This window comes from Myotis nattereri (assembly GCF_964212035.1).
Source record: "Myotis nattereri genome assembly, chromosome: 9".
Lineage (NCBI taxonomy): Eukaryota > Metazoa > Chordata > Mammalia > Chiroptera > Vespertilionidae > Myotis > Myotis nattereri.
The window spans coordinates 33,093,548-33,119,956 of record NC_138084.1 but is presented as its reverse complement, the minus strand read 5'-3'; the positions used below and the strand labels follow the sequence as shown (position 1 = coordinate 33,119,956).

Sequence of the window (26,409 nt, the reverse complement as noted above, 5' to 3'; positions counted from 1 at the left end):
AATTTCTACAAATTCTACCAATATTGCAAATGTTTAAGTTATCATTTTATACAATTTAGAAAGAAAGAATTGGAGAACCAAGATGGTGGCATAGGTTAACGCCGGAGTTTGCTGCTTTGAACAACTACTTCAAAAGTGAAACCAAAAAACGGAAGGGACATCACCCAGAACCACAGGAACGTTGGCTGAGTGGAAGTCCTACAACTAGGAGGAAAGAGAAATGCATATGGACACTCAGAGGAGGCGCAGTGCTGAAGTCAAATTCTGAGGTGCGGAGTGCGTGGAGCAGGCTGGCGGCGGAGGGCGCGGTTGGCGTTTTCAATCGGGAGGGAGTCCCAGACGCTGAGCTTCAGATACGGGCGAGTCTTTAGGGACCCAGACTCAAACGGGAGAAGCGGGACTGTCTGGCTTCGGTCAGAGCGAGTGCAGCTTTCTTTCCGAGGTTTGCAGCGGGTGCTGGGACTCAGAGAGGCAGAACCCCTGGGGACAGGACTGAGAGCAGCCATAACTGCTCTCTCCAGCCCACCCTGTTGATCCTGTGCGACCCGCCCCGCCCAAGCCCTGCACAGAGGCATTTGCCGGATAGCCTCAGGCAAAGGCTAGATTAGCACCTCCCTAGAGGACAGAAGTTCTCTCACTGCAGACACAGCTGATTCTCATAGCCACTCGGCCTGGAGGTCAAACCCTCCCTGGTATTAGCTACAACAATCAAGGTTTAATTATAAGACTGTGCACAAAGACCACTAGGGGGTGCACCAAGGAAGCATAACAAAATGCGGAGACAAAGAAATAGGACAAAATTGTCAATGGAAGATATAGAGTTCAGAACCACACTTTTAAGGTCTCTCAGGAACTCTTTAGAAGCCGCCGATAAACTTAATGAGATCTACAAGAAAACTAATGAGACCCTCGATGTTATATTGGGGAACCAATTAGAAATTAAGCATACACGGACTGAAATAACGAATATTATACAGACTCCCGACAGCAGACCAGAGGAGCGCAAGAATCAAGACAATGATTTGAAATGCGAGGAAGCAAAAAACACCCAACCGGAAAAGCAAAATGAAAAAAGAATCCAAAAATGCGAGGATAGTGTAAGGAGCCTCTGGGACAGCTTCAAGCGTAATCAGAATTATAGGGGTGCCAGAAGATGAGAGAGAGCAAGATATTGAAAACCTATTTGAAGAAATAATGACAGAAAACTTCCCCCACCTGGTGAAAGAAATGGACTTACAGGTCCAAGAAGCGCGGAGAACCCCAAACAAAAGGAATCCAAAGAGGACCACACCAAGACACATCATAATTAAAATGCCAAGAGCAAAAGATAAAGAGAGAATCTTAAAAACAGCAATAGAAAGAAACTCAGTTACCTACAAGGGAATACCCATACGACTGTCAGCTGATTTCTCAACAGAAACTTTGCAGGCCAGAAGGGAGTGGCAAGAAATATTCAAAGTGATGAATGCCAAGAACCTACAACCAAGATTACTTTATCCAGCAAAGCTATCATTCAGAATTGAAGGTCAGATAAAGAGCTTCACAGATAAGGAAAAGCTAAAGGAGTTCATCACCACCAAACCAGGATTATATGAAATGCTGAAAGGTATCCTTTAAGAAGAGGAAGAGGAAGAAAAAGGTAAAGATACAAATTATGAACAACAAATATGCATCTATCAACAAGTGAATCTAAGAATCAAGTGAATAAATAATCTGATGAACAGAATGAACTGTTGATTATAATAGAATCAGGGACATAGAAAGGGAATGGACTGACTATTCTTGGGGGGGAAAGGGGTGTGGGAGATGCGGGAGGAGACTGGACAAAAATCGTGTACCTATGGATGAGGACAGTGGGTGGGGAGTGAGGGCGGAGGGTGGGGCGGGAACTGGGAGGAGGGGAGTTTTTGGGGAAAAAAAGAGGAACAAATGTAATAATCTGAACAATAAAGATTTAATTAAAAAAATAAAAATAAAAAAGAAAGAAAGAATTGAGTTTGCTAATAAAGGTAACTTTAATCGCCAAATAAGATTTTATTATAGGGTTTAGCGTATTTCATAGCATCTATTTTTTTTAAACTTTATTATGAAATAATTATAGATGCACAGGAAGTTGTAAATAGAACAGGGAGGTCTGATGTATCTTTCACCCTGTTTCCCACAGTGGTAACATCTTGATACAATCAACAGACTTTATTCAGATTCAGATTTCACCACGTGTGCATGTATATGTTTGTGTAGTTCTATACAATTTTACCACATGTAGAGATTCATGTAACCACAATCACAATTAAGATTTTGACTGCTTTATTTCCACAAAAATCTCTCGTGTCCACTTATGCTCCTTTTCTCCCCTAACCCAAATCCCTAGAACCACTAATCTGTCCTCCGTCTCTATAATTTTATCATTTTGAGAATAGTATATAAATGGAATTATATAGTAGTCAATCTTCTGAGATTGTCTTTTTTTCCCCACTTAGCGCACTATATGTAATCTTTTTGAGATGTATCCAAGTAGTTTCTTTCTTTTTATTGCTGAGTAGTATCCCATGAGATGACATACCATAGCTTAACTATTCACCCATTGAAGGATATTTGGGTTGTTTCCAATTTTAGGCAATTACAAATAAAGCTACAGTAAACATTCTTGTAAATGTAGACATAAATTTCTATTTCTCTGGATAAATACCCAGGAGTGTGATTGCTGGTCATGTGGTTAGAGTATATTTAATTTTTTTAAAAATTGCCTATTTTGCAGAGTAGCTGTACCATTTTACGTTACCATTAGCAATATAGTATTATAGAGCCAATTCCTCTGCCGGCATTTGGCTTTGTCACTGTGTTTATTTTAGCTTATGTTGTATATATATTTATTTGCCATCTGTATATCATCTTTATGGAAATGTATCTTAATGTCTTTTTCCCATTTTCTAATTGGATTATATGTTACTTACTGTTAATTTTTAAGTGATTTTTTAAATAGTCCTCTGCAGATGTTTGATTTGCAGTACTTCCTGAAGTACTCTTTGGTTTGCAAGCACTTTCTTCCAGTCTGTGTTTTATCTTTTCATCCTCTTGGAGGATCTTTTGCAGAGCAAAAGTTTTTAAGTTTAATGAAGTCCCATTTGTGAGTCTTTCTTGAATGGATTATGCTTTGAGTGTGACATCTAAGAACTCTTCACCTAGCCCTAGGTTTCAAAGATTTCCTCCTTTGTTTTCATTAAAAAATTTTATCATTTAATATTTTACATTTAAATCTATGAAGCATTTTGAGTTAATAGAAGGTGTGGGATTTAGGTTGAAGTTCATTTCTTTGCCTATAGACATCCAGTTGCTCTAGCACCATGTGTTGAAAAGATTATCTGTCTTCCATTGAATTGTTTTTGCACCTTTGTTAAAAATCAGCCAGCTGTACTTAAGTAAATTTATTTCGATCTACTATTTATTCCATTGATCTATATATCTATCCCTACACCACTTACCACACTGTTTTGCTTATTGTAGTCTTAACATTTAAGATCCATTTAAAAAAGGCATTTCTCTGAATAATAGCGATATTTATTTATTTTATTGTGTTTTTCTACTATACATTTTTTTAAAATATTTTTTATTGATTTCAGAGAGGAAATGAGAGGGAGAGAGAGATAAAAACATCAATGATGAGAGAGAATCATTGATTAGCTGCCTCCTGCACACCCCACACTGGGCATTGAGCTCACAATCTGGGCATGTGTCCTGACAGGTAATTGAACCATGACCTCCTGGTTCATAGGTTGATGCTCAACTACTGAGCCACACCGGTCAGGCAAGCTATCTTTTTTTTTGAATGCTTATATTTGCCAAGTCTTCTTATAAGTACTTCACATGCATAAACTCATTTAATCCTTACAAAATCCAATGAGATGATAATATTTGGCCCATTTTATGGATGAGAAAACTGAGTGCAGAGTCATTAAGTAACTTTAAGAGACAGATTTGGAGCTCTGGCCCATACCATAGCCACTATGGTATATTGCCTCTCTTAAGTGAACAGATTTCTCTCTCCTCACAGAATTGTTTTTATTGGACTTTGCATTGGCATTTTGCCATCAATCTACATTGAGAGACATGATAAGAAACAGCTCTATGAAACTTATTATTGCATTTACTGTAGGCAAGTTGATGAGGATTTGGTTGACTATGTCACATGGTGTCCTCTTTAGGAGGACGGATGGGAAAAATGTCTCTCAGATCTCAATACCAGGAATAGATATATTTCTCCTGAATAAGTGGTTTGTTTTTATCTCTTGGACATTGTGAAACTATATAAATGATTACATTTTCCACTTTGTGCTGGCTGCTAAAAAGCTCAGAACCAAATTGTCAGCCTATCTTTAGCAATGATGTGTACTGCCTCTAATATTGCTTCTGACTTCATTTTTGTCTACCCTAATTTTCCTTTCTCCCTCATTTCCTCTCTAACTCGCTTTTTTTTTACTTTAGTCTGTTTTCAAAATGAAAAATACACAAGCTCTTTGTATAAAAAGTCAAATAGAAAGCTTTTAACATGAACAACAAAACAAAATGGCAGTCCCTTTGCCCACTCCTCCCACCTCTGATTTCTTCTCTACAAAGCCAAATAGATTCATATCTTTTAGCTGTTTATTCTGGGGCTTATACTTGTTTTTTTTTTGTTTGTTTGTTTGTTTTTTCCCCTTGACTTTCAGTTTACATATTACCTCTTGATTTCCTCATATGGGGAAAAGATTTCATTTTTTTATACCACACTCTACATACCCTTCACCTATATCCATCCTTCCATTTTTAAGATATCACAATTTTGGTTAAACCTGTTTTCAGTGTTTGCATTGCTGTGCCTATGGAAATATTGTTCCTAGATGAGCTGCTTCCTGTTCCCTTTGCATCGTATATAATCATTTTGTTTTCCCCTAGGTTAATAATTGTCTCTTTTAAACCTCAGTTTCCATACTGCAATCACTAATTTCAGCCAAGTCCTCTGACAGAATTATAAATCTCTCTATCCGTTTTGTTTGTTTTCTCATAGACATCTCTTCTGACGCCACCCTGAGCCTTTCATTGTCCAGCTCCCGTCTGCACCGACTGCTTGCTAGGCCCATGGTCGAGCTGTCATCCTGACACTTCCCTTTTTTAAATTATTTTGAGCATTTCTTCTGCGTCTCTTTTTGTTGGATCTTCTGTTTCCTAAACCTCATATTTTCCTCTTGATTTATTTACTCATTTGGTATAATGGAGGTTATCCTGCCATACTATCCTGAGAAAAAGCTCAGGAAAGGTAAAGAGGTTTGAGACCGAGCATGAATGAAATGTCTTTATTTTTAGCAGCAATTGGATGGCAGGGTATAGAGTTCTAGGTTAGAAATAAGTTTCCCTCAGAAATGTAAAGGCGTTGCTTCTTTTCGTCCAGCTTTCCATGCTGCTACTGAGAAGTTTGACACTAATACCTCCTCTGGGACCCCAGGTTGGTTTGTTTGCTTTTTCCTCCCGGGAAGGTTTTGAGGTCCTCTTTTCTTTCTAATGTTCTGAGATTTCATGATGATGCACCTTAGAATAGGGTCTTTTTTCATCCAGTGTGCAGGATGAACCTCAGCTGGAAACATTTCAATATGAACACACATTTCCTTCAGTTTTGAGAAATTATCACATACATTCTTATTTTAGTAATCCCCTCCCCTCCATTTTTTTTTCTGCTCTTTATAGAACTCGTGATTCAGTCAATGGATCACTCAAACTGATCTTATTTTCTTATCTTTCTTTTTTTTTTTTTCCTTCTGTGATACGTTCTTTGCCTTTGAACTCTTCTGTTGAATTTTTACATTTCTTCTATTATATTTTTAAATTTTAAAGTTCTTTCTGGTTCTCTGATTGCCCACTTTCTCCTGTCATTTTTGTTATGCTTTGTTTTTAAATGGCATACTGTTCTTGTTTCATGGATGCAATCTTTTCTCTTACTTCTCTAGGATATTAATTATAGTGTTTGAAGTTTATTTTCTATTTCCTACATTTTTATCTCCCTGTGAACTCTTTTTGTTTGTACTTCACATTCATGACTTTTCATAAATAGCTGTCTATTCATATTCAAGAGTGAGGCGTTTGCCTGGCCGGTGTGGCTCAGTGGTTGAGCATCGACCTATCAACCAGGAAGTCATGGTTCAATTCCCTGTCAGGGCACATGCCCAGGTTGTGGGCTCAATCCCCAGTGTGGGGTGTGCAGGAGGCAGCCAATCAATGTTTCTCTCTCATCATTGATGTTTCTCTCTCCCTCCTCTGAAATCAATAAAAAAATTTTTTTAAAAAGAGTGAGGCACTTGAACCCCCTGTAAATGGGCAAAGCTTATTGACTGTTGTGCTTCACAGTAATGCCATATTTCTTTTGGGGATAGGGACCTCCAAATGTCATTATTTGAAAATCTTTTCTCTTAAGCTGGTCAGTCAATCAGATAAATTCTTTTGTGGGGGCGTTTATAAACCTGACTTCTAGCCTTCTGGGAGTTTTTTAAAGGAAAGGGGCTGGAAGCTGGGGGTGAGGGTAATTCATCATTCCTCATAGAGACTTCCATATAAACCTCCCTGCCCCCCTATCTTCAGCTCTGCCTGGTGCACCATGCCCAGATTCTTTGATCCAGCTTCTCAAGAGAAGAAACTTCCTGGCCTTGTCTAGGGTGGTGGAAGGGTAGTCACATGGCTGTGCTACATTGGGAAGAAGATCTGGGGATCTAGCTAGTCATTAAAAGGACTTTCAAACAATCTTTTCTTTCCATCCATACCTCTTACTCCCTTCTTCAGGGGGCGTCTGGTGCCTCTAATTTCCGAGTTTTCCAGGGTTCTGGGGTATGATTTATCTTCCTTCTTTCAGCCTTCTTTGATTTGTCCCAATATGAGCAAGCCTGAATCCTGATTCAGGAGCAAAACAAGAGTTTGAAGTCAAAGTCAGAGAAATGGTGCCTATGGTCAGATACAAAAGATGAGCAAAAACCAAGAAAGGCTTCTACAACTCAAAGAGTAATCATATTAAAGCCTCAGTGTTTGTCGTCCTTGTCTACATAATTCTCCATGTGAAATTACTACACTTTGAGAATATGTGCTGAAGAGGAGTAGTAATTTCCTCTGCTGACCCCAAGCTATGCCCTGAGGGAGCAGCGAGGCTACCTGGAGGTTATAGAAAGGTTGAGATGTGTGTTCAGGCTTCAGGACTAAGGTCAATAACAATGTAAGGATGGAGAAGGTCCAATTTTATGTGGGTCTTGATTTAGAAATGCACAAGAGGGTCTGATGTCTTAAAGGGCACTGGGGAGGGGGATGGGTTGTGGTTTCCAGCCGCCCTGTCCAGCTGGCTTTTGAAGACTGGCTGGTCGATAGAAATCTACTGGTTAGGGACATTTCACTTTACTACACTAAATATAGTGGGCCTTTACAAAACTTGGAGGCCTTTTTACACAAAGAGAATGCTGTTAATATGCTCTCCATCCAAGGGCATGAGCTCTGGGTTGTTGTTCCAGTGGGATGTGCTGCAAGACTCAGCCAGACCAGCAATCTGCTGCCAACTTTGGCCCCTAGGGAGATTTCAAAAAGGAATGGTTGTGTCCCTAATATCACATTTAATAACCTTAAATAACGGTAGGTATAGCTTAGCTTCATTTAAGAGATGACTCAGAGTTGGTACACAAGAAATTTACTGAAGAAAAGAAGGAAGGAAGGAAGAAAGAGAGGCAGGCAGACAGTCAGGAAAGGAGGAAGGAAAGGATTTTAATTCCCATTTATAGCTTTGTCATCCAGAAATTTTAGTGTAATACAACAACAACAACAACAATAATAAAATTAAAAGTGTAATACAGAGATTTAGTATATAAAAAGGTGTTGAAATCCTAGCGGACAGAGGAACTTGAAGATCCAGTGGAGTCAGGAAGTGACTTCACTCTCTGATCGTGAAAGAAAAGCAATGGGGGCAAAGGAAAGAAACAGAGAAACAAGATGGTGACTGCTAGCCAGAGGAATTTAAGTTCCCTTCCTCCCGGTGACGGTGACGCTGAAGAGATTCCCACAACTCTCTCAGCATCTGGAACTTATTTGACTCTGGGTGGAGGAAGGCAAGTGACAGCTGGAGGGACCAGTGGCTTTCTGGAAGGATGGGATAGAAAAGCTCAGGGCCTGACAGCTAGAGAGCTGAAGAAGAAAGGAAATGATCATCAGACAGAAAGGCAAAACTGAAGGGCCTCCTGGTTGCTTCCGGTATCAGCACATGCAGTGGTGTCCCAAAAAAACAAAGTCTCCAAAGGTGAAGAAATAGTGTCAATGCTACTGGTGAGGTCAATGAGTTTTCCAGACATAGATGACCCAGGGATTCTTAGCCTCTTCAAAGCCTTGTGTGCTAGACAGTATATTCTGTTTGGGGAAAAAAAACACACCCACAAAATACAACCTAATGTAACTGTCATAGTCCCACAGAAACCAACACTGAGATGGATATTTGCATGCAGGAAGTTTACTGGGGAGTGCCCAGGGATTTGATACCAGAACAGGAGTGAAGGAAGTAGGATCAAATAGAAAGAGGAATTGAACTGCAATGTCGACATAGCAAAGGTCTCTCGGCCAATACTGTGAGGATATTGGAAAGAGGACTGAGAGCAAAGAGGGCTGGGCCTTTATACCTGGGCAAGGACTAGTCATTAGATGTAGGCTGCCTATCAGCTCTGGCAAGGCGACTTTCTTCAGCTGAGGACAGTATCAGAAGAGGGACTTGCCTGAGAGCTATCAGCTGCCATTATTTCTAGCAGCGGGGGGAATGATTGCCTCAATCCAGAATGGAGAATCTGAGTGGAACACCATGGCACCTATTACAGCCTACCCTCTGTACTGGATCCAGCCACTTTTCATAGTAAGTACTAGGAACAGCTCCTCTCAGATCCTGGTTGGTCTCTTTTCCTGGGGAAACAGTGAGACAAATGACAGTCCCTGGTACTGCTCCTAGTTTGAGGGTTGCAACTAATACTCATTGTCTCACTGTTTTTAAACCTATTTTTGTTTCCCTCACCCATGGCTCTGTTGTCTAGATGGCTTATCTGGTGGGCCTCTGATACCATGCCCTTCTCAGGCTGTGGCTGCTCCATTTACTGTCAAAATTGGGCAAAGAACTACCCAATTACCAGCACTTCTAAACCCACAGAATCCAGAGTTACTGGGACAAGAAGCATAAATACCACAAGTGGGTCACTGTGAGTGATGGTAAGCAGAGCTCAGGGTCACTCCTACTTCCTTCCTTCCGTTGGATTCCAGAATCATGTATTATACCTTTTGAGAACACAGGTTCATATAATAATTGTTAACTTCTGGTGTATCCTGCAACTTGGAAGATGTTATTGCACAGTACCACCTCCAAAGTGGAAGCTCAATTGCACCTTCAAAAGATGCAACTGAACTTCATCACCTGTTGAGCTGGCAGTTTCTGTGAGTGTGGTATGAAATACAAAGAGTGGATCCCATGCTCATGTGCCACTGTTACAGCTACTTTGTTATGAAATGGATTCCTGGGTTCAATAAAAATATCACACAGGACTCCATGTTGGTGGACCAAACACTCTATATGCCCTCAGATAGTGGTGCTGGTTGAGGCCCTGAGGGCAGGAAAGGCAAACTCCGCATCTAAGATATGTATTTATTGCAGTCAAAATTAACCACCACCCCATCCAATGTAACTTGCTATCAAATGGCTGGTTGGTCTCCTGGAAGAATGGCGGGGTATTGGGGGCTCAGTGTTGGTCTCACTTGGTGGCAGGTTGGACAGAGGGAGGAATAAGCTGATGCAGTTGTAACAAAGGCTTCCAAAGAGAGTTCTGGGCTCAGATGACCCTTCAGAGGTGCCCTTCTTTGAGGCCAGGGAGTCTGGGTCCTTTATCCCCTATTATTGGCCAGTTAGAAGTGGCTGTCCCCAAGGAGAGGGGCATGATCTTGGGCAAGGCACTTTCTTTAATTGAGAGAAGGCAATTCTTGGAGAGACACTCATCTAAGAGCTGTCAGCCAACTTCCATAGCCAGTGGGAGAATGAGTGCCTCAGTCCTGAAGGAGAGATCTAGGTGGGCAGCATACCACAAAATACACTACAAACTAAATGGTAGGGATTTCTGTTCTAAATTTCAGCTATTCCTAAGAGTTCTGGAATGGGGATGGACTAGAGGAGGATAGAGAATTGTAAGATATGTCACCTGCCAAATTTCACAGTTGATTATCTGGAAAATTTTATTGAAAACTGCATATACTATGATTTTATATGTATTTAGCCAAACTTAGAGTTGAAACAAGCAAAATATTTTAAAACAGATAAACAAAAAGCACAAATAATGCCTTTATTATAAGATATGCAGTTTACAAAATTCTGCTTGCTTGCTTTTAAAATACTTATTGTTGTATAGACATAATATTTACATAGTCATATCAAGAAGTTTTGATACTATTTTAATTTCTATTTTTTCTTTTCCATTAATATGCATTGTTCATAAGTTTATTATTATCAATTCAATATTTTACCATATTAATATATCAATGTTTTTTAATAATAACTTATTCCCTCTATTTGGGGCATTTGACTTATCTAGTCAATAATAAGTAGTGCATATATAAAAAATAGTTTAAAATTTTTCTCTTTTTTTTTGCCCCAAAGTGGGATTAACAGATATAGTCTCATGCTGCTTTTTAAAAAGGTTTTCCAAATTTTTAGTACTATAACCAATGTTTAAATACCTATTTACCCATTATTATGCTTACATTGGCTTTTTCTCACTTTTACTTTTGATGGTAGAGTGAATTGTTACCTCATCATTGTTTAAATTCAGTTTCCTTAATTATTAGTGCGACAGAGAACTTTTCAAAGTGTTTCTTTAATCTTTGTATTTTTTATTATTTATATTTTGGCTATTTATCTCTCCATAGAAGGGTACTGATCTTTTATATTTTTATCAGTCCCTTACATACGATAGGCAATAAACTTATTTGACATTTATTTTCAGTGGTTTCTCATTCCATTGCTCTTTATAATGAATTCACTTTTTAATTAAATAGTTGAATTTGTGTTTTACAGCATAAAACCCATTGACCCTGCTATTAATGATTTCTTTAAATGCTTCAATATTCCAAAAGTTATATCTTGCTTTCTGTTAGTAAGTTTGTTATTGTATTGTCTTCTATATTTTATGATAAATTTTTGAAATTTTATCTTCAAATTAAAATAGATTTCACTTTAATTATTGAGCTTCTGAATCTATTTTGGCATGTAGTATAAAGTGTGGTAATATATTTACATTCTTTTAAATGATATCCAGTTTCTCCTAAATTGTTTAGTAGGGACTTATTTATTCATTGCTTATTTCACCAAATTTTTATATATTAATTTATTGTATAGATTTGAATTTATTTCTGAAATTTCTTTTTTTTAAATATATATTTTATTGTTTTTTTACAGAGAGGAAGGGAGAGAGATAGAGAGTCGGAAACATTGATGAAAGAGAAACATTGATCAGCTGCCTCCTGCACATCCCCCACTGGGGATGTGCCCACAACCCAGGTACGTGCCCTTGACCGGAATCGAACCCGGGACCCCCCAGTCCACAGGCCGATGTTCTATCCACTGAGCCAAGCTGGTTTCGGCTATTTCTGAAATTTCTGATTTGCATAATTAGTCTACTTTTTAAAAGTAGTATTATAAGACTTTCCCCCCTTAAAAAGTTAAGTAATTTTGGTTTTAAAATATATACATATGACCATAGAAATATGCATATGAATACAGAGATATAAAAAAGATCTAGAAGGTTAACCTTGGATGGCTGGATAATAGATGAACTTTATATTTTTCTTTTCATTTATCTATAAATTCTAATACATATTAAATTACAATTAACACATATCATGTGTTACAAAGGGAGAAACTATTCAAATAAAATAAAGAAAACAAAAATATTCACATAATAAAATACAATTATTAAGAAAAGAAAAAGAAGGGGCAGGTTGGGGAATAAGTCACAGTAAGGGCAAATTTGGGTAAACCACAGTTTCTCCCAGGTCCCCCCCCCCCTTTTTTTTCCCAAGTCCCTTTTTATGTGACTAAACACTACCCAGCACTCTGTGTGAGCACGTGTCTGCATAGTTGCCTCTGACATTTCTGAAATGTGCACTTCTCTTGTCCCCATCTGTCTCAGTCCTGGAATCTACTACTCCCTGTGACTGCAACTGTATCTGCCTTTGGCTTTCGACCCAGTTGGTTACCACACTGACTACAGGTCATTGATTTCTTTCTGGATTTCTGATATCAGACTTTGCTCTTTGTGTGTTTGGGTAACTCTGCTCACATCTCTTTGTAGTCCTTCCTCAATTGTCAACTCTCCTGACCCCCATACCCTCCACTCACCCCCCATACCTGCTCCATCAATTTCTGTCCTATTCTCAGCTGCACCAGAAAGTTTGGGATGATGGACCATCTGCTCAAAATAGCCATGCCCTGGACATGGTCTTTTGGACCAAAGGTGGATAGCTGCCCATAAGAGAAACAGCTTGTGATGTGTGCACTCAGGCTCAAACAAAACAAAACAAGCAAGCAAACAAACAAACAAAAAGGTCAGTGTTGGAGCAGGCAATGTAGCAATCAGTGTCCCATCAGGAAAACAGAAACCACTACAGACATGTTATATAGGAGGGATTTTTTTCAGGGGATTTGTTATACTGCTGTTGGAAAGCTGGAAAAGAGAAAAGGGAAGCTAGTTACTACTGGTAGTAAAACCAGTTACTACCTCTAAGATAGGGAGAACAAAAGTGAAGAGATAGTATGAACATCTTCCAGAGTTGCCACTGCTTCTGGGACTGAATGGGAGGTGGGTTGAGGTGTCACTCACTAGTGCTCAGACTACTAGGAAATGTTTGAGATAAGGAAAGAGTTACATTGGTTCATAGTTTTAGCGCAGTGAGGTCCAGCTGTTCCTTGCTTCCACCCTTAGATGAGGTGAAATCACTTGTTCTAGGTAAGTCTTCTCTTACTTGAGCTACCTTGAAGGAAGTCTCTGTCTTGCAAACAGAAAAGCCTTCCCAAGACACTCATTGCCTCTGAGTGGCCTTTAGCCCAGACCTTCCCCCACATTTTCCTTCACCAGGCTGACTCAGAACAACCCTTTCAGTTAGGAGTTGAACTGCCTAAGTGTTTTGATCATTGCTGCTATATGTGACATCACAATGTTTTTAAATCTGGGAAAGGGAAGTTCTACAACATTGTCTTTTTAAAAAATCTTTATCATTGAGATTATTACAGATGTCCCTCTTTTTCTCTCCTATAACTCCCCTCCACCCAATTCCCGCCCCGCCCCAGGCCTTGGTCACCCTATTATCTGTGTCCATAGGTAATGCATACATACATATAAGATCTTTGTTTAGTCTCTTCCCGCACCCCCCACACCTCCTTCTCTCTGAGAATTGTCAGTCTGTTCCAGTTACATACCCCCGATTCTATTTTATTCGCCAGTTTATTCTGTTCATTAAATTTCTTATTCATTTGATTATTATATTCAATTGTGGAAAGATGTGTATTTGTTGCCATTTTGTTGTTCATATTTTTTATCTTTTTCTTTTTCTTCTTCCTCTTCTTAAAGAATACCCTTCAGCATTTCATATAATACTGGTTTGGTGGTGATGAACTCCTTTAGCTTTTTCTTGTCTGTGAAGCTCTTTATCTGCCCTTTAATTCTAAATGATAGTTTTGCTGGTAGAGTAATCTTGGTTGTTGGTCCTTATTATTCATCACTTTGAATATTTCTTGCCACTCCCTTCTGGCCTGCATAGTTTCTGTTGAGAAATCAGCTGACAGTTGTATAGGCACTGCCTTGTAGGTAACTAACTGCTTTTCTCTTGCTGCTTTTAAGATTCTCTCTTTGTCTTTAGCCCTTGGCATTTTAATTATGATGTGTCTTGGTGTGGTCCTCTTTGGGTTCCTCTTGTTTGGGGTCCTCTGTGCTTCCTGGACTTGTAAGTCTATTTCTTTCACCAGGTAGGGGAAGTTTTCTGTCATTATTTCTTCAAATAGGTTTTCAATGTCTTGCAACTCTCTCTCTTCTTCTGGCACCCCCATAATTCAGATGCTGGTACGCTTGAAGTTGTCCCAGAGGCTCCTTACACTATCTTCATTTTTTAAAATTCTTTTTTCTTTTTGCTCTTCTGGTTGGGTGTTTTTTGCTTCTGCATATTTCAAATAGTTGATTTGATTCTTGGGATCCTCTAATCTACTGTTGAATCCCTGTATATTATTCTTTATTTCAGTCAGTGTATGCTTAATTTTTGACTGGTCCTTTTCCATTTTTTTGGCATTCTCACTAAGATCCTTGAAAGTCTCACTAAGTCCCTTGGAGGTTTCTAGAAGATTCTTGAGTAACCTTATAACCATGGTTTTGATCTCTATATCCAGTAGTTTTCTTTCTTCCATTTCTTTCATATGTGACATGTTTCTTTGTCTCTGCATTTTGGCTGCTTTCCTGTGTTTGTTTCTATGTATTAGGTGGAGCTGCAATGTCTCCTTGAGTTGATAAAGTGGTCTTGTGTAGTAGGTGTCCTGTAGGGCCCAGTGGCTCAACTTCCCCAATAACCTGAGGTGGACACTTTAGGTGCACCTCTTTGTGGGCTGTCTGAACAGTCTTGTTGTAGTTAAGCCTTGATTGCTGTTGGTTTGTCCAGGAGGAATTGACCTCCCGGACAATTGGCTGTTGGGACCAGCTGCAACTACAATGGGAGAGCTGCTGTGCAGGAGACATCCTTATGGAGCAGGACTTGCTTCAGTGGGGCTTTGGTGCTCACTGAGTCTGCCCCTTGAGTGTGTTGCTTATGGATGTGTAGAGTTGTAATCTGGTATGGTCTGACACTGAACACTGGGTACACTGGCTCTTGGGTCTCCAGGGAGGTATAAAGTCAGCTACTGCCTGAGGCCACCCAAAAGGAGCTACAGAGAGATCTGTATCGGGTTTGTATTGGGTTTGGAAGGGCCCAGATGAGGCCCAGCTGTGAAGCAAGGTGCTGGTGCTGGGTCTTGGGCCTTTTATTGATAGGTTTGGGGCTCCCCAGCCCAGCTTGTTTGACAGGTTTTAGCCTGAACAAGGACAGGCCATTCATATGCAAAAGCCGCTGTGCACAGCTTAGGTGGGGTTGTAAATTGGATGGGGTGGGGTCTCAGGGAATCACCAGGGAAGAGCAAACAGAAATGGCTGCCAGTCAGCTCTGTGGTTGGGAAGGTCTCAGTATGGGAACAATGACCACTGAGAGGACCTCCCTGTGGGAGAAAGCTGCCTGGGAGGTCCTGCCCTGATGCCATACATTCTATTTTCTCCTCATATGTGTCTGGGTCCCCCAGAGCCTCGCCCAGCACTGGAGCTCAGAGGAAGCAGGATCTTAAAAGTTCAGTTTGTGTGCTGGCCTTTTAAGAGGAGCAGCTGGGTCTCCAGCAGCCTCTGTGTCACTTAGTCCCAATTCGCACTGGTTTTTGCAGCCCATGCTTCTTAGTGCCCATAGGGACTTCTTTTTCTAGCTCTGGAACCTTGGGCTGGGCTTCTGGTGTGAGGCTGGGACCCCTTGCTCCTCCGGGTGGCCTCTGCAGACAGGATCTCGCTCCCAATTAAAAAAGCAGCCCACGTGGGTGCTGGACCAGCCTGTCCTCACCTCCACACCTCCTACCAGTCTCAGTGTGCTCTCTTCTTTACTTCTCTAGTTGTAGGACTTCTGTTCAGCCAGCTTTCTGGCGGTTCTGGATGATGGTTGTTCTGTGTTTTAGTTGTAATTTTGATGTCATTGTGGGAGGCAGCAAGTATAGGTGTTTGTCTGCGCTGCCATCTTGGTTCTCCTGCAACATGTCTTTTCTGCTCCCAGAACAGTGTCATTTGTCTACTTCTTTCCAGTGCATTGTACAATTTTTTTGTATTTATAAAACTCTTAATGCCCTGTTGATTAGCATAGCATTGAATCTATGAATGGGACGTGTTACTGTATCATTTGTTTAGTCTTTCCAGTTGTGAGCAGAAATGACTCTTCATGTAGCATGACTTCCTTTTACTGTATCATTAAGGCTTAGGATTTTCCTTTATAATTCTTGTTAGGTTGATATTAAAATATTTAATAAGGGTTTGGGGTCTTGGTTTTGAACAAATTGCTTTTTATACTTTGTTTCTGGCTACTGATTTTAACAACTTTTAAAATCGGTTTAGGTTTCCTGCCATCCACTTGAGGAAATGAGGAATTGTCCAGGGTGAGAAGAGGTGCTTAGCAGAGGTGTATTTGTGTTGCCTGTTTGCTTTCACATATTTGTGTCTCTTGTGGATAGTGTTTGAGTAATGCCTAACCCGTGTGAGCCATGCGGGTGGTGTACCTTTACTATTTTCCTCTATGAATAAGCCAAGTTAATTGACCTGTGCTGGGACCAAATCCATGTCCTTAAACCCTCTGAAGGCACAGGCAGTACAGACCTTTGCTTTCAATGGCTTTCATTTCTAATAATTATAGCTGCCTGGTCTGCTTTGCAGGATACTGATTTCTATGATTTGAAATTGAGATGTAGTTTTACAATCAATAATTATATTTAATAAAGTACTTCTCTTCTTCTCCCCAAATAACTATAACTACATATATTCCAGGGTATCCTAAAATTGTGAGAGATTTTAAACTTTGTATTTTCACATAACTGTAAATTTGTATGTAGTTGTAAAAATTAATACAGAAAATACCTTGCACCCCTTACCCAATGTGATAGTTTATTTTATGTGTCAATTTGACTGGGCTAAGGAATGCCTGGTAGCTAGTAAAACATTGTTTCTGGGTGTGCCTGTAAAGGGGTTTCTGGAAGAGAGTAGCATTTGAATAAGTAGGCTGGTAAAGAAGATCATCCTCACCAATGAGAGTGAGGTGAGCATCATCCAATCCCTTGAGGGTCTAAATAGAACAAAAAGGTGGAGGAAGTGTGAATTTGTTCTCTGTGCTTGAGCTGGGACATCCATCTTTTCCTGCCCTGGCCATCAGTGCTCCTCCTTCTTAGACCTTTGGACTCAGACTGAAACTTGTACCACTGACCCCTGATTCTTAGGCTTTTGAAGTTGGACTTAACACTATTAACCTCTCTGCTCCTCAGGCCTTAGGGCTTGGACTGAATTACACCACTGGATGGTTTCATGGTTCTCTGGCTTGCAGATGGCAGATTATGGGACTTTCGGTCTTCATAATTGGTTGAACCAATCCTATATAATAAAAGCCTAATATACTAAGTGTCTAGTCGTCTGGTCATCTGTTCAACCAATCAAACCATAATATGCTAATGATATGTTAAGGCTGCTCAACCACTTGCTGTGATGTGCACTGACCACCAGGGGGCAAACACTCAGACCAGTAGGTTAGCTTGCTGCTGGGGTCTAGCCAACCGGGACTGAACCAGATGGGCCAGACACGCCCTGGAGACCTCCCGTGGTCCCTCCCCGGCTGGCCAACCTCCTGCCATCCCTCCCTGTCCCAGCAATCATGCACCTGTGGGATCCCTCAGCCTGGCCTGCACCCTCTCACAATCCGGAACCCCTAGGGGGATGTCAGAGAGCCTGTTTCAGCCTGATCCTGCTCAACACAGGAGCTGCCCCCTGGTGGTCAGTGTGTTCCCACAGGGGAAGCGCCACTCAGCTAGAAGCTGGACTCACAGCTGGCGAGTGCAACGGCTGTGGCAGGAGTCTCTCCTGCCTCAGTGGCAGCAATAAGGATGTCTGACTGACAGCTTAGGCCCGCTGAGATCTCCCAGACTGCGAGAGGGCGCAAGCCGGGCTGAGGGACCACCCACATCGTGCACTGGGCCTCTAGTTCCTATAATAAGTTGCTTCTTATATGTCTATATAAATATCTACATCAGTGTCTATATTTATATCTATTTATATCTATTATACTATTGGTTCTGTTTCTTTGGAGAACCATAAGACACCCAATTTCCCCCACTTGGAACATCTTGCAGAACTATAATACAGTATCACAACCAGGATGTCAATTTTGTTACAGAACATTCCATCACCACAAGGATTCCCATGTTGCCCTTTTATAACCATACCCACCTCCCTCCCATTCTCCTCACCTCCCACCCAGTCTGTTACCCCTGGCAGCCATCAATTCATTCTCCATTTCGATAATTTGTCATTCTAAGAATGTTCTATAAATTAACCATATGCTATGTACTTTTTGGGCTTTTTTCACTTATAATTCTCTGGAGATTGATCCAGATTGTGCACGTACCAATAATGTTATTCTTCTTTTAAATTTTATTGTTAAATATTCTCTTAAATGGATATACCCAATTTGTTTAACCATTCACCCATTGAAGTATATCTGGGTTGTTTCCAGCTTTTGGCTTTTACAAATAAAGCTGTTACAAGCATTCATCTATAGATTTTTGTGTGAACATAAGTCGTCATTGCTCTGGGATAAATTCCCAGGAATGTTCTTTAGCTTGGCTGTACCATTTTACAGTCCCACCCAGAATGCATGAGTGATCTGGTTTCTCTTCATCCTCACTAGCATTTTGGTGTTAGTTTTTATTTTAACCATTCTGATAGGTATGCAATGAATTTCCTTAATAGTTATAGTGCTATTCAAATGACTTGTTTCATATTGGGTAAATTGGGTTTGTGTTTTTCAAGAAATTGATTCATTTCATTTAAGTTGTCAAATTTATACATATAGTATTGTTCATAGTATTCTTTTCAAATTCATTGATTTCTGCTCCCATGTTTATTTCCCTCCATTTGCTTTGGGTTGATTTTGCTCTTTTTCTAGTTTCTTGAATGGGGGCTTAGATGATTAATTTGAGATTTTTCTTCTTTTTTCTATGTGGACTTAGTATAAATTTCCCAGAAATAGATATTATTTTATATTGCATAGGAAAGCCTTACTGTAGCTGCCATGTTTATAGCTCCCTACTGAGGAATTCAACTCAATTTAGCAGGCACTGTTCTAAACCTTCAGTATACATCAAGGAACAAAATAGACAAAAATCTATATTTTTGTGGAACTTACATTCTAGCAGGGAGGGGGGGTAGGCAATAAATAACAAGCATAATTTATATGTAGAAAGTGGTCAGGGGAGGAACAAAAAGTAGTACAGGGTAAGAGGGAGTGGATATACATGGAACTATAGTATTGAAAACTACAGTATTGACTGTACTGCATTTAAGACTACAGTTGTAGTATTGATAGGTTAGTTAGGCAGCCTTTGTGGAGAAGATGAGATGGGAGTAAAAATCTAAAGGGGTTATTCAAGCCAGTATCTATCAGTCAGATGGGGCAGCTAGAGCAAAGGCCCTGTGGTGGGAGCATGGCTGGAATATCTAAGGAAAAGCAAGGAGCTGAGTAAGCAAGGAGGAAAATGGTAAAGATGCCATAAGAAAATGGTCAGAGCATAATGGGGGCTAGGTCATTGGCTCTTGCTCTGGGTGGGATGAGAGCCATTGCAGTACATGAAGCAAAGGAATGACATGACATAATTCAGGTGTTAAAAGAATCACTCTGGTTGCTATGTTGGGAATAGACTATGCCTAGAGGCAGGTGACTTCTTAGCCGGCTATTGCAGTAATGCAAGTCAGAGGTAATGTGGCTTGGAGCAGAGTGGTAGCAGTGAGAATAGTGAGAAGTGATTACATTCTAAAGTATTTTGAGAGTAGAACTAATAGGACTTCCTCACAGATTGGACTTGGGGTATTAGAAAAAGATAGGCATCTAGATAACCAGCTTGATACAAATCATTAAACATAGGTGACCACATTTAAAACCATATGCACACCTTCTATTCCCTCCAGCCCTGCCCACAGCTTGGACAATGGCAGGCACTGACCTAGGACCAGCTGATCAACAGGTTTTACATTAGCCTACAGGGTATCCTGGCATGAAAGTTTTGCTCAAATAAATGGCAATTAACTGTGTCAATGATTTTTTTCTTTCAGGAATCAGAATTGAAGAGACAAGGAAAAGAATAATCAGTGAGAGCAGAAGCTGCAAGACACGGAGAGAAGGCAATATTCACACTTCATGAGTAAGCACAGACCATGGGTAAACAAGAGCTCTGAGCAAACAGAAGTCACGAGGCAGCAAAAGGATATACAGAGTAATGACAGAAGTGATAGAAGATGAGTAAGAAAGCATCACATTCTCAGGCCAATCCTGAGCCAGGCGTGCAGTCAGCTCCTCTGTTACCAGAAATGGAAGAATGGTACTAGACAGGCACAGACCACAGGTGTGCAGCAGCCATGCAGAGTCAAGGCTGCAGTCAGCACCAGGGAAGCCAGAATCAGGTAGGGGCCGAAATTATGAGGGCACAAGGAGGCCAGAGAAAGCAGAGAAATCTGTCTGCTGAGAGAAGCAGAAAAGTGTAGCAGATGCTCAGAGAGAAGCAGGGGCGGCAGATGACGCAGCCACATGAGAGAGGGAACTGCTTCTAATCTTCCTGTTTCAGTCCCATCCCAGGGGGGCCTAGCTGTGCTGATCCCTGCACTTTAGTGCCCCAGGAGATAGCCTTTCGAATTGGTTCAAAACACCTTCTGTCCTCCTTCAGTTATTTTGAGTATTTGCAAGCATTTTCAAACTTGCAGCCGTCGGGTCACATGCCCGCTGGCCGCAAGTTTGACATGCTTGCGTAGAGGAAAAAGATGGTACATTTTGGCTGGAAACTTGGAAATTTCTTGGTATTTTCTTATCTCTCAGGACTGAGCATGACAGATAAGGTAGCAAAGACGACAATGCAAATATTTGGTATAAAGAAGTAACTGGAATCATGGGGAGCATTTTACATACCTTCTCTCATTTAATCTGTAGGGTCTGGGAGTTCCCAGAACTGAGGCTCACAGAGGGTAAATACAATTTATCTTCATTATTCATGAATTCTGTATTTGTAAATTTGCCTACTCACTAAAATTTGTCACCCCTAATCAATACTCCTGACACTTTCCTGGTCATTCACAGACACATGCAGAGCAGTGGAAAAACTCAGTTGTCCAATATGCATGTTCCCAGCTGAGATAAACAAGGCCCCCTCTGCCTTCTTCCTTCAGCTCTTAATCTGTAAACAAGTTTCCCTTTTGAAGTCTATTTAGTGCCACATTTTTTTGTGCATTTTGTGGGTGATTTCACTGTGTAAGCCCCCCCAAAATAATGTTGAAGTGCTGTCTACTATTTCTAAGCACACGAAGGCTGATGTGTCTTATAGAGAAACTATGTGTTAGATGAGCATCATTCAGGCCTGAGTTTAGTGCTGTTGGCTGTGAGGTCAATGTTACTGAATCAACACATAAAATGAAGTTATGTATTGATAGGTTGATGAAAATGTTATAACCAGAGAACCTAGCCCTATATCTCCCCTAGAAGCAATAGCTCAGTATTTGCTAATTTATAGAGATTTTATCAAACATAACTACCATGAGATGCAAGAAATCAACTGTTACATGCAGAGGATCAGACAACCTGTGAGAGAGTGGAGTGCCCAGCTCCAAAGCCATGCCTCTGATTTTGGACAAACTGTGCTCGTTCCATCCCACCATGCCACGTTCCAGAAGAGGAAGAAAAATTCCTCTGTTCAGTGCTCCTTCCACTGAATGGTGCTGCCTTCCCTGGAACTTGTTGTCTCAGTGGAAATGAACAGGTAAGAAACAACTGTGAAAGATGTAAGGTAGTCTACATTAGGGCTGGGATAGTAATGTAAATATATGTCGCAGATATTGCTAGTCTATCACAGCCCATTTTCCTGCTTGAGACTAGATGGGGTTTCACAATCTTTCTCAACACAGGACTCTAGGCAATCGCTATCAGTCAATCAGAATTGGCATCTAAGATGAAACCTTTATCTTCCTTGCACGATGACCTGTGTCCTTATAAGATTAAGCATAAGCTTGGAGGATCTGAGTTCCCAGGCTTAAGGAACTTTAGCATTTAAGCAAATGTATCAGTCTGTTTCAAAGCTTAGACCCTTAGGGTAGCTCTCATGTCTGGCTGACTCTACTTTGGAGAGTCTTTCTGGATTCCTTTAAACAAGATTCTTGCTCCCGAAAGATTCATATTGATGGGAACATCTTTCTTGTTTACCTCTGAATTGCCTGTGCCTAGAACATGGTTTGGCATAGACGTGGTGCTCAGTGACATTTGTTGAATGAATGCCTGGCCACCTGGATTTACACCTACCTTCGCCAGGGAGAAAATGGAACTGAACTGAGCAGCATTCTATTGACTCTTTCTGTCTCTTTTCTTAGTTTCTCTTTCTGTTTTCTCCTCCCATGGCTTACCTCTTTACCTCTGGTAAGATGGATCTGAGAATCCCAAGCATGAATGGTCTGAAGGCATATAGGGAAGAAGAGGTATGCTGCTTGAGCTGGGAGCTAATCTGGGCTCTGGACCCTAGCCTTCAGCTTCTAGACCTGCTGGGCACTATTGCTGCCCATTCTCATGTAGGGCTTGGGGCTCTTACCCCTCTTTCTGCCCAGCCCATTCCTCTTCCTCCACTCTATTCCCTTTCCCCTTCTTTTCTCCTCCATCAGTCATAGCAAATGGGGTTTGAGAGGAAGTAGGGGGGAGGGGATGGGAAGTTAGACCAGCAGAGATGGATATATTTGGATGAGAGCCTAAGGAGGGAACATCACTTAGTGGGCCAATGTAGCATGAGAGTCAGGATTGAAAGAATGTGAGATTTTCGAACCATGTTAGTTATTTTATTATTGCAAGTGATTTTCAGTCATAATCTCTGCTCTGTTGGGAGAGCTACAGGAGACTGAGTGCCCCAATCTGCAGCTAGTTCTGGAGAAGTGATGTAGTGCCTAAGACAGTGGGCAGCGGTGATATAGTGCCTAAGGGCATGGGCTTTGAAGTAAGATTGAGCTGGGCTACCACTTGCTAGGTCTATGATTTAGAGCAGGCTCCTAACCATGCCAGATTTTAGTTCTTTTGCCAGTAAGACGCAGATAATGGTAGACTGTACCTTATAGGTCATGATGGCTAAAAGAAATGAGGGCTATAAAGTTTTTGTGAAGTACGCTTACTCAAATGACGTCTGTTGTTATCATTAAATAACATGATCATCATGAGGTATTTACTTGCGCACTGCAAGGCATTTCCTTGTCTTTTTAGCTCTCGGGATGAACGCAAAATAAACCGCGTTTCTGAGAATCTACGAGGAAGACAGGTTCTCGCAGGCACACGTGAGTCTGTGTCAGAGAAGTAATCCTGATCACATGAGTGTCAGGAGGCCTGCGGATTCTGCAGCAGAGACTAAGGTGGGGGCTCTGGAGACCGTTAGTTTCCAAGATTATAGGGTGACTGGCTAGGAAAAGCACGAAAGACTTACTTTGGGAAAATCTGCCCCCATTTCCTGCTGCCCTTCTTTTGCAGGTGTGGAGGGGGAGGAGTGGCCATCTCCAGTTTAACAAAGCATTGAATCAGTAAGCCAGAGAGATGGCTCTTAACGCTACTGTCAGCCTTAACACTTTTTGGCTTTGCCTCTCTATCTTCTGTGATAGTTTCCCAGAGCTGGACTCACTGATGCACACTCCCCACTACCATCACTGTCCTGTCCGATGACCCAGTTTTTGCCCATCTCCCCTTACATTAGTTTTCTAATGCTGCTGTAACACATCACAAGCTTAGTGGCTTAAGCAACACATATGTATTATCTTAGAGTTCTGGAGGTGAGGAAACCAAAATGGGTCTCCCTGGGCAAAATCAATGTGTCAGCAGGGCTGTGTTCTTTTCTAGGGCCTCTGGAGCAGACAGTCTGTTTCCTTCCCTTTTCCAGATTCTAGAAGCCACCTGCACTTCTCAGCTCATGGCCCCTTCCATCTTCAAAGCCAGAAATGGCAGGTTGAGTCCCCACATGGAGTCACTCCAACCTCTGCCTCCATCATGACATTTCCTTCTGACCCTTCCACTTCCCTATTTCACATTTAAGGACCCCTGTGATTGCACTGGGCACACCTGATAGTCCAGGATGATCTCCTTATTTTAAGGTCAGCTGATTAACAACTTTATTTCCATTTGTAAACCTTGCCATATATCATAATATATTCATAGGAACCAGGGTTAGGAGGTGGATGTCTTTGGAGACCATTGTTCTGCCTTCAACATCTATTATCCATTATGCCCTGTTCTCTGACTCTAGAATTAGGACTGAGACTAGTAAATTCTCTCAGTTACTGGGCCTGAGCCGTCCTCTTTGTGATGTTGTCCATGAATCCCATGCCTGAGGATCTGATGTCTGGTCTGAGTGGCTCCCTTCCCCTCGTTTGACCTTTATAGAAAGTGACACTCAGTGCCTTATACTGAGAGCATGAGGGTTCTCTGGCTTCTTGCCTAAACTGGTGGGTAGCAGAAACTATTATTTATGTCTTCAACAATATTCAGGTTTTTTATTGTTATAGCCAGCTAATAGATGTGACTTTTCTTTAATTAGTATTTTTAAACATAAGAAGCCTGTCTATCCATTCTATGTCACAGCCTTATCTGATAGTACTTTCATTAACTTGATTAATGCCTGAGGACTGTTTACACAAGCTACAATAATCATTAGCTGCCAGTTCCTCAAACTACCCAGAGGTGACCTGTATTTTTTTGGATGCATGCATAGAGGCACACTCACCTACACACACACACACACACACACACACACACACACACACACGATTGGTGTGGTGAGAAAAAGATGTTAAATGTTTGTTGAAGGTGTGTTAGATGTCATCTTTTACCTTAAAGGGAAGGAAAGAAAGGAAGGGAGCTAGTATTCATTGAGAAATTGCTCTGTTCCAGGAACTTGATGTTTGCAAATTCACTTTAATTCTCATCATAATGCATGAAAACACTTTCCTCATCTTCATTTTACAAATGGGGAAATTGAGGCCCACAGGTCACATAGCTAGTAAGACCTCAACATTTGATATCTGGCCTGTCTGATTCCAAAAATTTTTGCTTTCCCTTTCACCTGGCCAGCTCTTAAAACAAGAAAATTGAACAGAATAAGGATGTTCAAATCAAGATTAGTGGCGTGAGCCCTAGAGCTTCATGGAGATACCAGGGACTCATCATACTGCAATGAAGGTATTAGTAAGAGACAAGATGAGGAACTGGGCTTTGGGTCCTTCTCATCTTCCGTCAGACTAGCTCTGCTGTTATAAAAGTTTTACATATTGGGATGCAATGTAACATTTCTTTTAAAAATATATTTTTTATTGATTTCAGAGAGGAAGGGAGAGTGAGAGAGAGATAGAGACATCAATGATGAGAATCATTGATCAACTGTCTCCTGCACACCTCACACTGGGGATTGAGCCTGCAACCCAGGCATGTGCCCTGACTGGGAATCAAGCCACGACCTCCTGGTTTATAGGTTGATGCTCAACCACTGAGCCATGCTGGCTGCGCTGTGATGTAACATTTCAATAGAAAAACAGATGGGGTGTTGTTCTGCTAAATAAGTCTCTTGAAGGCCTTAGACTAGAATTTGACCACCATGGCCCTGTGGTTCTGGGAAGTCTGTCTAGTTGTCCCCAATGAATTGATCAATTTTCCTAATGTCTTAGTTTTTACTTAATGTGCATCAGAGGTTTTGGGAGGGATGATGCTCTCTAGAATGAAAAAGATTGTCTCAGTTAGTGAGTGAAGCAGAAATTATTTAGATAGAGAAGAAGCAAGTGATACTTTAATTAATGGGACTCTGCTTGCTTATAGTGAGTTTATATAATAAAGAGCAAGTGGAGTTCCATTAAAATATCACTTATTTAAATTTGTAAAGGAGGTAATAACTTTGAAGTTTTAAAATCCTATCTTAGCAATTTAAAAGGGTAAAATGACAGCCACACCTTCTTTTATCCTTGCTTCCCTGAGTTACTCCTTAGTAACCCCTCAAGGAAGAATATTAAAAATAGCCAACATTTATTGATGGACAATTTTAATTTCTATATTAGGTAATTTATGAAGCAGAGTTTCAAAATGTCTCCCCAAATTCACTTCCATGGTAACAAGATTCCCAATTTTTAGTTGTGCACAAGGCTGCCTGGAATTTCCTAGCCTCTTGCAACTAGGTGTGACCATATGACTAAATAATACAAGCAGAAGTGTTGTATGGCAGCTTCTGGCAATCTCCCTCAAAAGACAGAAGGTACAAGCCCTGTGCCTCTTCTCCTTAATTTCTCCCACCATCCTGCTTTCTGGAACACAGATGTGATGTTTGCCACACTAGCCACATTCTTGGACCATGAGGGTGAGGGCCACAGTGGAGGAAAGAAGAGCAGTGAGATGAGCCTGCATCCCTGAGAACATGATGGAGCAGCCCTGGATTTTCTACCTTAGGACTTTGATGTGAGAGAAAAATAAATATATTTTTTAAACCACTTACAT

The 26,409-nt window shown here is 40.9% G+C and overlaps 1 protein-coding gene across 9 annotated transcripts in view; it reads right to left on the bottom strand.

Annotated features, from left to right (window-relative positions):
* Positions 1 to 26,409, bottom strand: part of PSMA1 (proteasome 20S subunit alpha 1) — a 289,029-nt gene that overhangs the window by 40,369 nt on the left and 222,251 nt on the right. For 4 of the 9 annotated variants that reach the window (XM_081098869.1, XM_081098870.1, XM_081098871.1 and 1 more), the window contains one exon: positions 6,786 to 6,912. The exons of the other annotated variants lie outside the window; for them this stretch is intronic. The gene's annotated coding sequence lies outside the window, so the exon portion shown is untranslated. The remainder of the gene's footprint in view (positions 1 to 6,785; positions 6,913 to 26,409) is intronic. 9 annotated transcript variants of the gene reach the window in all.